Source organism: Vigna angularis, chromosome 7 (genome assembly GCF_016808095.1).
Source record: "Vigna angularis cultivar LongXiaoDou No.4 chromosome 7, ASM1680809v1, whole genome shotgun sequence".
Classification (NCBI taxonomy): domain Eukaryota; kingdom Viridiplantae; phylum Streptophyta; class Magnoliopsida; order Fabales; family Fabaceae; genus Vigna; species Vigna angularis.
In genome coordinates, this window is record NC_068976.1 from 33394778 (window position 1) to 33411694 (window position 16917).

General features: G+C 34.1%; 1 long non-coding RNA gene across 8 annotated transcripts; it reads right to left on the bottom strand.

The window, feature by feature from the left end:
- Nucleotides 1-6000: 6000 nt before the first annotated feature.
- LOC108336455 (uncharacterized) lies at nt 6001-10632 on the bottom strand. 8 transcript variants are annotated; one of them, XR_001832867.2, is made up of 8 exons: nt 10263-10632; nt 10017-10134; nt 9271-9329; nt 9068-9164; nt 7972-8091; nt 7752-7773; nt 6728-6749; nt 6001-6236 (listed from the first exon to the last, which is right to left on the bottom strand). It is a non-coding gene; the product is annotated as an uncharacterized LOC108336455 (long non-coding RNA). The 8 variants fall into 8 exon arrangements; XR_001832868.2 differs by having other exon boundaries at nt 10243-10632; XR_008250344.1 differs by having other exon boundaries at nt 10221-10632.
- Nucleotides 10633-16917: the final 6285 nt, after the last annotated feature.

The window sequence follows — 16917 nt, forward strand, 5'->3', positions numbered from 1 at the left end:
ACCAACAAGTATAGAAAAGCACATTTATACCTATTTTAGAAGTAATAGGTATATAAGTATGTTTTATACCTGTCCTGGAAATCATCAGGTATAAAAAGTTAGACTTTTTATACCTATTGTGAGTGAAACCGATGTAGAAGAACATTACTTTTATACCGGTTCTAGAACTACTGTTAAAAGGTTGAGAATTTTCTATATCCCTTACTTCTATACCTGCTCAAAAACCGATATAAAATGTCATTTTTAACAGGTATAAAATTGTCATAGTGTGTTTTTAAAACTTAAATTTTCTATGTATGATAACATGAATTAAGTGAAATTGTATGTTTGCATTAATATTTTGTGTATGGATGATGATAAAGTATTATATGAACTGTTTGAATGTTTGACACTGTGTAATTGTAATGTTTCTTATGTTATAATTGTGTATGGTGAAGTGATATGATGGTTGAAAACCGAATTCAAGTGGTTGGAGTGAGAGATGGTCGATTATTGAGTTTTAAGTCTAAAAAGGGGAGGTTTGGATGAGAGAGTTTGAGAAAGAGAGGTTGAGGTTAGAAAGTAACTGTCTAGGTGTTGTCATGAGATAATTTAAGTCTTGTTAGAAGTGTTATTTGAGAAAATTATTTTATGAACCAAGATGGTAGTTCATTTATGAGTTTTGGTAATGTTTTGGGTTATGTTAAAGTACAAAAATTGAGGTTTAGAGTAGTAAGATTTTGAATTAGAGAGTCTGGGCTAAAGTGGACATTTTAGGATCTGTAATGGAGTCATTTAGGACTTGTCTAAACCTTTATTTTGCTCTTTTGGTGTAGGAAGTGATAGAAGTGGGTTTAGGTAGTCTAAAATGGCTAGTTTTGGGTTTGGAGTAGTCAATTTGAGTTAGAAGTGTGTTTTTTGAGGTTGAGTGAACTAGTATAAAAACACTTATGTACTTATTCTTCCTATTTAGAAGCTTTCTTAAAACGCTTTATTGAAAACATAGTCGTCTAATAGGTATAACAGATCATCTAACCCTTACTATAACTAACATAGGTTAATTTGCAAAAGATTTAGAAAATACTTCCAAACCATGAAACCAAACCATATTCATGCAAATCACGAAGTCGTATTACCACCAAGTAATACCAAACAATATGTCTTTTCCTCCCCATAACCTATCATTACTCTGCGTACTCACCAAAGCCTTACGGTTAGAGTCATCATGTTTGTTTCCATAAGCTTTACGAGTAAAAATTCTACTTAAGTCCAAAGCCTTATGGTCAAGACCCGTTTCCCTTGCTTCCGTAAGCCTTACAAGTAAACTCTAATTAAGCCCAAAGTCTTTTGGGCGAAACAACCTCCCTTTTTCCTTAACTCTCCAAAGTCATCTAGGAAAAAAGGAACCAAACTCAGCTTTACAGTTATGGCAAAAACATGACATAACACATAACATTATCTTACAACATTAATAAAATTGACAATACAAAGTGCACAACCACATCTTAGCATCAACTGAACTGACGATTCATATCATACAATCACTTTCTAAACAACTAAATAGTCAATAGAAGCAACTCGGCCAAAAACAAAACAAATCCACATTCAAAAACAACTTGGCAAACAACATAAACAACTTAGCCAAGGTTAAAAACCTTGCGACCAACTTCTAAAACCTTGATGTCGAGTTCTAAAACCTACCTACCAAGGTCTAAACAACTCAGTCCAAACCAACCAAACTCAGTCAAAACTAACCCATCTTGATTAAACCTCACACAACACAACACAAATAGCACAACACGACAAAGCTAACTTAGCATGGCCAAAAGACAACACAACTCGGCCAAGATCAACTCAGCCTAACATAAAGCAAACCCAGCCCAACAAAACCAAACCCAACCCAACACAAAATAATATAACACGATACAACTTAAAACACATGGTTTACAACATCAAACAACAAAACTTCCATTTGGAACAACACAGTTAAAAACCTACTGTTAACTCATTGGCAAGTGTACTAAATCGTATCAAGTAATATAAAATGGAAAAAAAAAGTATCGATTCCCAAGAGACTCGTGTTACTAAACAATCATGTAATACCTCAACCAATTAAGACTAAAGAATGATTCCAATGATTAAAAGTAAAATGCAATAAAAGTAAGGGTTAAATATGTTTTTAGTCCCTAAACTATCAAGCTTTTGGGTTTCGTCCCTCTTCGTTTTAGTCCTCTTAATTTCGAAACTCTTATGTTTAGTCCTTAAAATTGAACGACGTTAGATTTTGGCTAACGGTAGCCACGTGTGATAGCATCTTTCCTCATGATTATGTGTCACGCTGCTCTTTTTTTTTCTCCTCCCTTGCCTCCGTCTATTTCCCCTCCCTCACCGGGGTCTCCACCATCGCCCCCTAGTAGCGATGGCGGCGGTGGCAACACTCCAAGCCCACCGTCTCGGAGCTCTCCTTCTCGTCATTCCGGATCGAGTCCAACCACACCTTTGCCTCCGCCGTCGTCTTCATCTGGTATTTCGATTGGTGTGGTGGTTGGAATCGCCGTGAGGGCAGTCACGATTCTTGTTGCGTTAAGCATTCTCTGCATATGCTGTCGGAAGAAGAAGAGAAGATGCGACGAGGAGTATTATGCTTTGTTACCACTGCAACCGATGAAGGGACTCAAAGGTGAGTGAGCTTTTTGTTTTTGTCTTTTGACATTTGATCTAATAATTTTACTGGACAAGCATTTCACGTTTTTGCTAATTTTATTGGTTTTAAAGTTTTTTCGTAAATTGTGCTTGGTTTCAAAATGTTCTCAATGTTTAATTCCTTAGTCGATTCTCTTGCCGAATCTTTTTACTTATGAATGCACATTATGAACTGGATAAAACTAATAGCATGTACTTTCTTACAATTTGCTTCTAGTTTTTTTTTCTTAGTTGTTATGGTTTGTTTTGTTTGTTTTGATTCTTAAAAAAATGAATGTCTCCTTACTTTGTCTTCTAGTGATGTTCAAATGTATTAGAGTAGTATGTTTAAACTCTTTATTAAAGATTTTTCTCTCTTTCATTTAGCTTCTCCAATAGCATATTTTAATATGTAGACATATTTCATTTAGAAATTGTTCTTACTCTTGAAGAAAACGATAATTACTTATTTGATGGTGTTCTGTTCATAATTTTTAGATGATTACAGTGGTCCGCTGCGTTAATGGCAACACAATGTTCCTCCTCCGCAAGATCATGTGGTTTCAATGATGCCTCCAAAGCCAACACCTCCACCAGCTCCGACTTCTGCTACTCAACCCCCTCCACCTCCGCCTCCTTTTATCATCAGCAGTGGTGGGTCTGGATCAAACTATTCAAGTGGCGAACCACTTCCTCCTCCTTCTCCGGGAATTTCATTGGGGTTCTCTAAGAGCACTTTTACCTCGGACAAGGTGGATTCGGATATGTTCACAGAGGAATTCTTCTCAATGACGTTATGATGTTGGAGACTCTCGGGGAATTGTTAAAGACTCTTGGGAAGCCATCTCCGACCATTGGAAAAGACATACCTGATTGAAAACTATATATGTTTTGTATGTTAGAAGATATCTAAAAAAAATGTTTCAATGGCCTTGGAATAAATTTTCTTAAATTTTGTTTTAAAAGTAAATTCTTAAAAATTAACAATAGGTATCCAACTACTTGTATGGGTCCTTTGTGTTAGATTTAGAAAAAATGAAATCATTTTAGAACCCAAACATATCTACCACTCGGAAAACCATAATGCTTAATTTTAAATTTATTTGAAGTGTGACCTTTTTTCATACAATAAAAGCATGATACAATGTTTATGTTCCTATAAGTTGTTCCTTTTTCTACCCACCTTCTATGAGTTCAGTAGAGTTTTCTAATTTTTTTAATCTCAACCGAGATCACTTGTTGGTTCCTTGTTCTGTTATGTTTTTTTATGCTCTTTTGCTTTATCTTTTCCTTCTCTTTGTGCCTTAAACTTCTCTCTCTTTTTTAATCTCAAGCTGTGAAATTTTATTTGATCCATGTTTTTACATAAGTGGGGCAAAATTACTTTTGACAAACTCAGATGATTGCTCCAATTTAAGAAGGGGGATATAGGAAGCAGAGAGAGAGCTCAGTTCCCTGACGGAGGTGCAATCGGAGCTCTCAAACATGCTTCAAATATGGACGCTGACCAAGACGCGGGCCGAGACGCAGCTTGAGAGGGCGGTAGGGGAGAGAACACAGATGGTGAGGGAGATCGAGGAGCTCAGGCGCCAAAGAGACATGCTTAACCGAAGGATCAAGTTCTGCAAGCAGAAGGACTCAACTGGAATGACAGTTAGGCTCGTCGACACGCGCTGCACCTTCCACGAGTATATGGCGGAGGAGATCCAAGCGGCTAAGGTTGAAGTCTAGCGGAGATTGGAGCAATGTTTACCGAGGACGCTTCAACCACTCCACTGTTGCCATCAAGATGCTCCCTTCTTTCACTCTCTTCTTTCCCAGCGAGCAATCAGAAGCCTCGCAGAGCAAACTAAGATGCAGAATCCTAATTCAAGAGGTGAATCCAAACCGCAAACACAATCCATTTCGCTATCCACCTGTTGAGAAACAATACCAAAAACCAAAAATGCAGATCTAGTGCCTAATCGCCACCACGTCGTCGCCGCCATGTCCTCGCTGCTCCATGAGAAAAGAGTTTCTGCCATCACAGCTGTTAAGACTCTAGCAAGTGTACCGAATCGTATCAAGTAATTTAAAATGGTAAGACCAAGTATCATATTCCAAAGAACTCACGACACTAAACATTGTGTAATTGCTTAACTAATTAAGACTTAAGAAGAACAATTTTTGGGGTTTTGAATGCAAATGCAATAAAACTAAACATGAATGCAATTTGATCAATTGAGGCTAAATACAAAGATGAATGGATGATATTGAAAATATGAGATGAATATGTTATTGTGGTTTAGATTTCACCTAATCACTCTCATGCATATAAGAATTCATCTTCTTTATTAATGTCAATGTCACTTTCTAAATTACTTAAAACCTGATTCCTCAGCGAAGAAAGTCTATCCTTAATTATAGATCATAATGTCTTTCATCATCCCTAATAATTAATTCTAACGAGCACAAGCTTAAGACAACCAGAACTCATACCCCCATTCTTGAGCAATACTGCTTCTGAGAATAATTCTCCAGAATTTGAATGGTAAGATACCTTTCGGTACTCATGCAAATCATACATAATGCTAATGAATGAGTTAAACAAAGTAAGCATTTAGCGAAGAAGAATTACCTTAACAATTAATGAAAGAAGCATATATAATTAAAATCAATTGAAAATACATGAGAGTTCCAAAGATTACATCTTTCCCCAACAACAAATAAGGTTTAGTTCTCCATCATCATGGAGAAACTAGATGAACAATGAAAGAATGAAAGAGATAGAAAAACCCTAGAAAAAAAAGAGGAGAGCTGTCACATCCCCAAATCTACCCCCAAGGGTGAAAAGTGTGTTTCTGTGCTCAAACCATCAAAATATACAATCCCTAGGATGTCCAAGTCATTAAATAAAACTAAAAAATAACATAAAACAGGTACAGGCCTACTTCGTTGACGCTACTAGTGTAAAATACACTTTTTATACCTGTTAAAATAGACTTTTTATACTTGTTTTTGAGTTGGTATAGAAGCAAGGGGTATAAAATGTTTTCATTTTTTTGCACCTGTTACAATACAGGTATAAAAATATGTTATTCATACCTAGCATCCAGGAAACAGGTTTAAAAGAATCACACTTTTATATCTGCTAGTCATATAACAGGTATAAAAGAATCTTACTTTGGCTTTTTATAACCGGTGTAAAAAATTCAAGGTTTTTTATACCTGCTTTGGCTTTAAACGGTGTAAAAAATGACTTTTTTTAAAATGTTTGATTTGTTTGTGCTACTGTCCATATCCAGACCTGCCTAAAATTCAATTTCATAATATAGTCTAAATAATTAATAACAAACAAAATAATCAATATTGTTTCTATTAACACATCAAAATACAATATTTACCTAACAAAATTTCTAAATATATATTTACATAACATAGTTACTTAACATTGTTACATATAAAATAGTTTCTAAAATCAAAATGTAATATCGAAACATCTAATCATTTACAAATGGTTAAAAAAAATGCAGCCCACTATTTCCGAACATCCTTTATGACATGTTGCTCCATTGGAGAGATGTGTCATCAAATATCTACACATTAAATAGTAGTTTGAGTCAAGTAAAACATTAAATATTTTCTTTGCCAATGAAATGTTTTCTTTTGTCTCATTTCTCAATAATACATGCTTCGACTTTTATTATTCTACTTTTCTAAATACTCAACAGATACACCACCTTTAAAACTCATGATTCATACTTTCCTAAGATTCATAATATTTATAATTAAAACTGTAATTATTTTAAAATAAGATAATATTATACATTGATTATTTTGAAGCGAAAAGAATACAATTTACCTCTTCAACTTTGTTGGTAAGTGAAATTTTAGAACATGTTAATAATCATTGGAGCAGGGGGAGCCCAGTTAGAGGGTGGTCGAGATTGGTAACATGTACAACAGACAAATCTTAACAGAATATGTTAATAATCATTTGTGATTTAGAAATTAAATTATTAAACTAAATGTGTGTTTAATTTGTGGTTTAGACATTCAATTGGTAAATTTAATTTAAGCATCATACCTTAGAAGAGGTGCTTTAAAACCTGCAAAACAGATTGAATGCGTAAAGTTAGATGAAGATAATAAAACTGATACACAAAACAAGGAAGTAAGAGAAAGGAACGAAATCACATATACATCGAACCAAATCCCTATGTTACCCATATAATATAATATAATGAGCTTGGCTGTTCGAATTTTATTATTTATTTCTGTCATCGACTCTTAGTTTTGTTGAGGAATTTTGAAAGTGCAACCTTTTGTTATGGTAAAAAGCTGAGTGTTTTTTTTTTTTGAATAGTCTTTCAACATTTTTTTACATTGTTAAAAACTCAGCTGGTTACGTTTAAATTTTTAGTCTTCTAAAAGAAAAAAAAATAAAAAAAGAATAATATCAAATAAATATAAAAATTTATGTATGTGAAATTATCATTTCTCTATTTTTTACGGTATAATTCACTGTCATTTTAGTTTTAACCCAATTCAACATTTATTTCTCCAAACACACCGTTAACTATTAGATGAATTTCATTTCATGTCTCATAAAAATAGGTTCACTCTCTATTCAATAGGACTTACATAAACTTATTCATAATTAGGGATAGTGAGTGTTAGTCAAATACTTTTATAATTTTACATTATTCTGTGCATATAATTTTATTGGTGAAATGATTCTTTAGAAGCACCTTTCCAACCCTAAAAGACACCTAGAAGACAGACAGAGAATAATTTCTTAATTGTGCCTCTTGATTAATATGTTTGTGTGGGTTACTAGAATAGTTATTACTTATGACATATATAATATATAAACTAAACATCCCACAACTCAATTCAATTATGAAAACATTGTTTTTAATATTAATATATGAATATTAAACTCTCCTATAACTTGAATGACTCTTGGAATTCAGTAATGAGTAGAAAAATTATTCATGTTTAAGTTGTTCTTCTACCATCTCATAACAATATATTCGAACAGCCAAGCTCATTATAATTTGTGGTTTAGACATTCAATTGTTAAATTTAATTTAATTTAAGCACCATACCTTAGAAGTGGTGCTTTAAAACCTGCAAAACAGATTGAGCGCGTGAAGTTAGATGAAGATAATAAAACTGATACACAAAACAAGGAAGTAAGAGAAAGGAACCAAATCACATATACATCGAACCAAACAAGTAGAAAAATAACAATTCTAGACGAGACTTGGCATAACCAGACAGATATGCCTAAGCCAAATGTGGCAAAAAGAAGCACCATTAACATACCTCGCCACTGATGATTTGATTAACCAACTCCTTTGACGACTCAATTTGCTCAAGTGTCCCATAAATTTTCAATGTTCTTTCAGTTGATGTGTCACCTGGAGGAAGATGCAGAGGTATCACCTGAAAAAAACATATGAACATTAGTCACAAAGAACTCCAGATAGAAATTTCCCAGTCATGGGAGTTGGCAGTTAATACAATCTCTTTTCAAATTATTATCAATAGACAAAGCAACGATAAAAATACCATAACAACAAATCACAGATATCTAATGCACAAATAAGAGAACAATGTTCTATATATCACTTATACGTAAGCAGTAAGAGTAGTCAGTCATTCTCTGGACATCCATATACACGTATCTGCATGACTTAGATTATTTTGATATTTTTTTCGATACTGGACATGAACACTTAAAATATGTTGAGTAAGTATAACTTTTTATTGAAAAAAAATACTTTGATACTCTTTATACTCACATCCCATTTTCAAGAAGCTTAATTGTTAATTGAGAAGGAAAAGGAAATTCAAGAAGGTTTCAAACAGGCAAGTATAACTATACGTTGGTTGGGACCGTTTCCACAAACATGTGATTCCACTTTCCACTACCTAACATCCGCAATCAATCTACCAATTTTCATGCTTGTGTCGCATGTGACTAAGTCCTTGTTTTTACAAATTGGTAACAAAATCCTCTAGAAGAAAAGAATTAGAAAAAAATATACAAAAATTGCCAATTAGCCATTAAGAGAAAAAAAACAAAAAAAAAGCAGAGATACAGAGGTAAACACAGGTTAACCCTTCGAAACAACAAGCATCCTCTACCAGAATTCCAAAACAACAAAAATATCACCCAAGAAAGAGAAAAGGAAAAAAAACAAAGGAAAAAGACACAACAGCACTTGGACACCATAATTTGAGCTTTCATTGAAAAAACTGTTTGAGATTTGATCATTTGAATCTTGTTTTGCTGTAGGTGGCTCTAACACCAAATTGAAAAATTGATGTTATTGACTGAAGAAAGTAATTACTTGCTATTGTATTTGCAAACATGAATATTACCTATACTATGAGGAAGAAAACTAAATAATATTACCTATAATATCTGCTTCAGATTAGTAGCAGCACCCTGGCCCAATCAATCAGTCTGCCATACTTTGAATTGAAGCTTCTGAGACATAGACCTTAAGAATCTAAAAGCTAAGAAGTCTAAGCAAATGAAAGATATGAACTCTTTATCTATATAGAAGCTTGAAAGATATGAACTCTTTATCTATATAGAAGCTTGAAAGATATTACCTCTCTACCAACGAATAAAAGTGCCAGATCAGAGGCTTGTCAAAATTCTTTCCTTTGCACTATAAAAAATATATAAAAATTAAAAACACTAAGCAAGCAAAATGCAGTATTCTCTTACAGCAAGCAAGACTAATACTTGCACAATAATAGTATCTATAGGCTATAGAGGTAACATTATAATAAGATCTGTGTAGGAATTATTTTAATAATATCTTGAACTTTTTAATTTGACTAGCCATGCTTCCCGGCATTGCACTCAACCCAAACAAGAATCTCAGCCCAATTTCAAGCCCTAAAGTACACCGCATCAGCTGTTTTCTTGAACGATCCAGAAAATCTATCTCCTACTTGTGAACCAAAGCGCGTGTGTAATGCTAGTGAAAAATCTATAAATGAACAGTGGGTTTTTTCACTACTTCAATTCCTCCCTTGATTTTCTTCTTCTAGAACCTTTTGGACATGGGGTTCTATAGGCTATCCACACTACAACACAACCGTAGAATACCCAAACTACTTCCAACAAACCCCAAATTCCCCATTCTACAGCTTCCAGATTAGCCCTACCTTGTCCTAATCATAAAAGCCGATAACAAGCTCAGCAATAACCAAATTAAAAATAAGCTGTTTGCTATTATCCACATCCACAAGAACCATACAGCATGAAACACAAGTAAACATGATTGAATAAGTAAGAATTGTGAACTTACACAAACACGAAAAAAAAAAAGATAAGAATCAGGAGTTACAGTTCATAATGTGATGACCAAAGGAATGCAGGAACGGTTGAAGGAACTACTAACAATTCGTTTGGAATAAAAGCAAGAAGAATGAAAACACTAAGCAGCGGCACCACCATCATTGCTCCTGCAACTCAAACCACAATCGAAGTTAGATCACGCGATACATTTGATCGATCAGCTTCAGATCGAGTCCAAGCAATGTACAACTACAAATTGTAATAAATTGGACAACTCATCCTCTTGCTGCGCCACCTGCTTCTACTCCACCGCTCGCGAGAACTCGCTGCTGTAGGAGAGGTGCGAGTTTTCAACCATTCCAACCTATAGAAAATCAATCAATCAATTAGTACACGACTCGCAAGCTCTTCAAAAACGCCATCGGAGAGCTCCTCAAAAACGTCAAGGTTGGTGAGTTCCTGAATCTTGAGTTTTCGAAATTAGGGCTTTGGAAAAGAAGAAAGCAAGGAATTAAGGATTGCAAAGTGAGGAAGGGTCTAAAGATAAAGAGGTCGAGACACGAAGATGAAGATGGAAACTACTAAGTGAAGAGAGAACTAACAGAAGACGTGAAGCAAATAACAAGAAGTGACAAACGAAAGAGAAGACATGCGCATACCGGGGTTTTTGCACCAAACTAGGCATATTTGCCTATAATATTATCCAAATGGGCAAATTCAACCAAAATTACGAAAATGGGAAAGTCGTGGGAGGCCCAAACGACTTCAATTGAAGAAATTGTGCCCCCTGCACGACTTCACACTGTTCATATGTACAGTGTTGAAGTCGTGCACCCCAAAAACGACTTCTGATGACCATAATCGATTACAATGTAATGGTAATTGATTACAGAGTGTTGAAATCGTGACCACCCTGCACGACTTCAAATAAGTATGCCAAAAACGCACTGGTAATTGATTACAACACTTCTGTAATCGATTACCAGATTGTATTTGGTTCAAGATTCATTCTGGTAAGCGATTACAAGGTTGTTGTAATCGATTACCAGTGTGTTTTTGGTTGGTTTTTGAAATTTTATATTGTAATTGTGGTGCATATTTTGAAGTTTATTAAGTGTATTGATATGAATTTGTGTAAGCACGGATTGTTGTTGATTACATTTTGATGTATTGTTTTGTATAGGAAGAGTATATGATTTTATGTAATAGAAATAAGAGAAAATCATAAGATGAAATGAGAAATGAAATTTGTAGTATTTTATTGAATTAAAAGTGCATTACATAAGGAACAAGCTAAAATTAAAAGAAAAGGACAGTACAAATTGAAAGGCATCTAGGAAGATGATCCACCATGTGGACCAAAATGACGACGCAGATACTCAATGTCGTGCTCCACATGCTAAACTCGAACATCAATAGTATCGAAGCGGTCACCCATGCTCAGCTCCAATTGTTCAAATCTTTCATTGAGTGTATTGAAGTTGTCCCCAACAAATGTTCGGAGATCGTTTATCCCCCTCATGACATCATCAAATCTACTAGTTTGTTGTTGACGAACTGGTGGTAGTTGTAGTTGAGGAGGTGGTTCATTTTGAGGTTGAGGTGGAGGAGGAGAATTTCTGTGCACCCATCTATTGTCAGCATTTTGGGTCAATCCAAATGATTGTATGACTCCTCCTGATATTATCCAATGTCTAGTAGATGGGACAGATATTTCATCCTCCAGTAGAACTTGAAAATGTTCCAGGATGCGGGTGACCAAAGTTGGATATGGTAAAGGAGCACCTGGCCTCAAAGCCTTCTTCATCCTATGTCGGATGAGATGGGTCCAGTTTATCTGCTTTGCCGTCATTATAATCCACATTATCAGAAGATCTTCCTCAGTTGCCTGTGCAAAGTTAGAAACACGTGGAAACAAAACACGACATATAGTATAATGTAATACTCTAGCCTCAGCTATCATATTCCCTGCTAGAATTCTACTGGTAGGGGGATTGTGTGGCAAACAAATTAATTGTGTGGCTACGTCTATATTGTATTCATTGGCCCAATCCTCAAATAATTTCCCCTCAAAGGGCAACCCAACAGAGGGAAGATCAGCTATAGAAGCAAAAATGCTGGGTTTGATAATAATTTTGACATTGTTCACCTCAGTTTTCATTGTTCCATTTTCAGCAAATTTGAGGTTACTATAAAACACACGTACCAAATCAGGATAATATGGAGCAAAATCGCAGCAAAATTCATCCAATCCCAAATTTTTGAGCATGCCAAAAAATTCAAAACTACGGCTCTCAAAATAATCGTCATCTAGATATTTTGGCTCAATGATTTGACGGTCTTTATATAGGGAGAAATACCTTTGGGCTAGTGCAGAAGTTGAAAATTGAAGACTTTGGTGTTCAACAGTGGGTGACGGTGGTGGTGAGGGTGACGGTGAGTTTTCTGCCGGTGAAGGTTGACGGCGACGACGTCCCCCACCTGTAGAAGATGACCCCCTTACTCTTTGCATTTTTGAAGATTCCGCCATTTCAAAATCCAATCGGTGCAAATTGAACAAAATTGAAAGGGGAGTGAAAATATGGTGTTTTGAAGTGAAAATGGTGGAAGAGAAGATGATTTTGGACCTTGGAGAGGATGGAAGACGCTGGGAGCTGCTGCTGTTGGAGTGGGAGTGGTGTGGGTTCGTGAGGAGAGAGAAAAAATTGAATTTATAGACTAGGGTTGGGCTGGTAATCGATTACCGGTTTTCTGTAATCGATTACCACAGCCCACTGGTAATCGATTACAGAAACCCTGTAATCGATTACCAGCCTATTTGGTTATGTATTACAACAACTCCTGTACAGCCCTTACAGTAAGTTTCTGGTAATCGATTACCAAAACGCTATAATCGATTACCAGTAAGTCTGGTCATGCACAGTACAAATTATCCTGTAAGTCCTTACAGTGGTTATCTGGTAATCGATTACAGAAAGCCTATAATCGATTACCAGCCTCCAGGGTAATAGATTACACCAATTTTTGACCCCTTACATTAAATTACTGGTAATCGATTACAGGGTTTTCGTAATCGATTACCAGTGTTTGGAGGAACAAATTTTGATTTATTGTTTGCTTTAGAATTGATTGAATGCATTATCTATTAAAATTGATTTCTATATAAAGTTGAATGCAATAATAACATCAGAGGATAACAGTTTATGATGATATAAATGTTATTCATTAATTAAAAATTATAAACAAATTACATATTTATAAATAAACAAGGCAAGCAGTCTATCTATGTCCTCCAGTCCCACACGGTGGTCTTCATCGTTGTCGTTGGCCTCGCCTTTGTGATTGTTGTTGTAGTGTGGGACTCTGCATGTGTTGGTCTTCATCCGTGGGATGACTTTCATTGCACTGTTGAAGGTTTTCAAAATCAGATGTCGGTCGATACACGTTATGTGAGGATGAAGCGTGTGGGTATGAAGATGGTGGAGTCATTGTCGAGGTTCCAAAATAATTGGAAGGACCTCCACTGAACGGTGTTGATGGTGGAAAGGCGAAATAAGAGGTCTCAACCCCAGGATATGTTGATGTCGGTGGGATGTTTTGTTGAAACCTTGAATTTGGAGGTGGATGTTGATAGTTGACATGGTCAGAGGCAGACCTTTGTGGATCATGATATGAAGAAGATGCACGGTATTGAGATGCCGGGTGGAACCCTTCGTCGTGGGGCATGTCATACTGCCAAACACAATGTGTGATGTGAAGAACACAAGATATTAACACTTTCATAATTTATATGGAGGGAATATTGTAGTACCTCTTCGTCGGTTGAATCTTCTATTATACCAATATAGCGGATGGTATGAGTTATATATCACTGCATATACTCTGATTCATCTCGCAAGTGACCATTTTTCTAGAAAGGAATCCCGTTGAACACACGATTATGCCGGTCATTCCACAATGCAATCCACTGGTGATGGTGTTCATACCAATTCCAATCAGCGCATCCTCTCATATCTTGTTTATGTTACTCATCTAGATTCATCGGTGGATGGGGTACATTTTGTCGAAATCCAAATTGTCGCATGACACGGTCTGATTGTTGGTATTCTACAACAGAGAAACATATAAGAGGCACAACTGCCCGACATGTCGGGGGCACTTCTACTTGAATGAGTTGAGAAACACTACAAGAAAAATCACAATTACATACGGTCAAAATCCGTATATAACATCAAAAATCCATATATAAAATTGTATTATATACGTATTATATACGGACAAAAATCCGTATATAATATAAGTGTAGCTAAATTACATACGGATATATCCGTATATAATTTACATACGAAAAAATCCGTATATAAATTATATACGGAAAAATCCGTATATAAATTACATACGGAAAAATCCGTATATAAAATTTGTATATAACTTACATACAGAAAAATCCGTATATAATATCTGTATATAACTTACATACGAAAAGAATCCGTATGTAATTATTTATTTCCAAAAAAAAAATTAAAAATTATTTATATATGATCATAAAATTTACACATTAAAAAAATGTTTAAATAACTAATTTAATATAAAATATCTTTTTACAACATTAGTATCTTTATATTTGAAACCAAAGTGGAACTAAAAAGAATCCACTGTCAAATATATAACTCATCCAAATTTTAGATTTATAACGTGTAACTAAAATTTTCAACTAATTCGAAATCATAACTTATTATATTCTAACATTAAATTTCAACTTTACAGTATGTCAAGCCATTATGGGCTACACCGTTAAAACCAAAATAAAATTATAAAAACTAATTCCAACAACTATTTATTTACAAAACAAGATTCCCTATCATATCTAAGATATCCTTACGCTCCTTGGCTTCTCTTATCTGACCATCCATGTTTTGAAGCAAATGAGACAGATCAACATTACCTGCATTGCATTAAATTTTCAGAAACTTAAAATCTAAATGTAAAAGCACGAGTCCATAGAGACAACGGTGATTAATATTCTATAGACTAGAGCATAGATGCATCATCCTTAGACATAATATATTTGAATAACTTGAAAATCAATTACTGCTGGTAACTAGTGAAAAATAATGACATAATGGTTTTTAATTTGTTTTTTGGAAGTAATAGAGCTCAATAGTAATTCTCTTAGATCTAAAATGAGAGTAGGATCAACCTAAAGCCAACAGGAGTAGATATTATTAGCAGCTGATGATGATGCTGGAGTAATACACTTAAGGCGCATTAGTTAAAACAATAATGAGATGCACTTAAGGCACATTAGTTAAAACAATAATGAGATGCACTTAAGGCACATTAGTTAAAACAGAATTGTTGGTAAACGTAAAACTTACATCTTCTAATTTTGAGTTCAAGTCATTAACTTTTTTCTCTAACAAACACTCGAGTTTCCGTGTTCCCTTTCTACTTGTTTTGTGTTTCTAGTTCCCCTTTAAGCTTGTCCACCTGCATAAAGAATTTCTGAGTCTGCACTATAGAATAATGATCATAAAAGACACATCTACTGGCTGATTTATAAGTAACCTGCTTCTGTAGAAAAACCTTGGCTCAGTTTGTGACAGCCGAATTTTCACTTGAGTTAATTAAATAATCATAGTTTTTTTTTTAACTGGGAATGTTAAGAAAAATTAATCACATTGTTTTGTATAAATCCTCATATATGAATTTTGTGAGATAAAGGACATAACTAGCACCAATTGATCAATGAATATAAACATAGTATCAGTTTTAAGTTGGAACAATACATAACACTATTTCAGAATTAAAATGATTTTTTTTTCTAGAAAGAGAATAATATGACCTGCCATGAATCATGGGCTGCATTTACAAAGAAAGATAAGTAAAAAGAAGATAAATAAGCTTACACATTGATAAAATAACCAGCAACTGCAAGGCATTTCACTTTAGTTGTTCTAGGTAGTAGTGATTTGAATCGATCACAATTTAAAATTGCAGCCAACTCTCCAGCACAGAACATCCAGAGATAATTGCCTAAAGTTACAAGTTTCAACTAGTGAATTAAAAATTATTCAAGATGAAGACAAAAGTATGTAACCATCAATGTCCCATACATTTTGAGCACTTTTCATTCCTTTTGCTAAACTTTTGTTGCCCCGTTACATGTCATTGCCATTATCTTACTTTCACCTCTTCCAAAGTAATTATAATATTCAATTATTTATTTTATGTAATCACATAATATTTTTATGTATTAGATAAATATTAAATGGTTTAGTATGTTAGTTTAATTATTTGATTAGTATGTTAGCTATATTTAACTTGGATTCTTTTGTATACATATTATAAATAAATTATTCTGAACTTTGGATGTTTAGACCACATTTCTTGACCATTACCATAAAAACCTATGAAAAAGAGAATTGTTTGCTGTTGATGAAATTCATTGTACAAACAATATCCAGAACATACATCATATTCAAAAGTTAACAGCATGTTTCTATTTACTTCATTGAGTTTTTATACATCACATAATTCAAAAATTATAACCATAATAATAATAATAATAATAATAATAATAATAATAATAATAATAATATGACTTGCTTCTCTATTTTGATATCTAAAATCTTGAAACCTGCTAAAGAAGTACATGTGTCGGTATATACTCTCTAATTTCCTATCCCCAAACAAAAGTTTCTTTTATTTTCCCTACTTGAGTTTATCTTTTACAATTAAGATTTGCTACAATCATATATATCATCTTCATGTCATTATCAAATGTGAAACAATATCAAATGCATACCTGTTAAGAAAGATGGAATTATAAGGCCAGTTGTTTGAACTTATTTTGAAGAATTAGCGGTTTTTTAATTAACAGATGTTTCAATAAAATATAAATAAAAACTGAAAAGGAAACAAAAATAGTTTTAGAGCTTTTCTTTTTT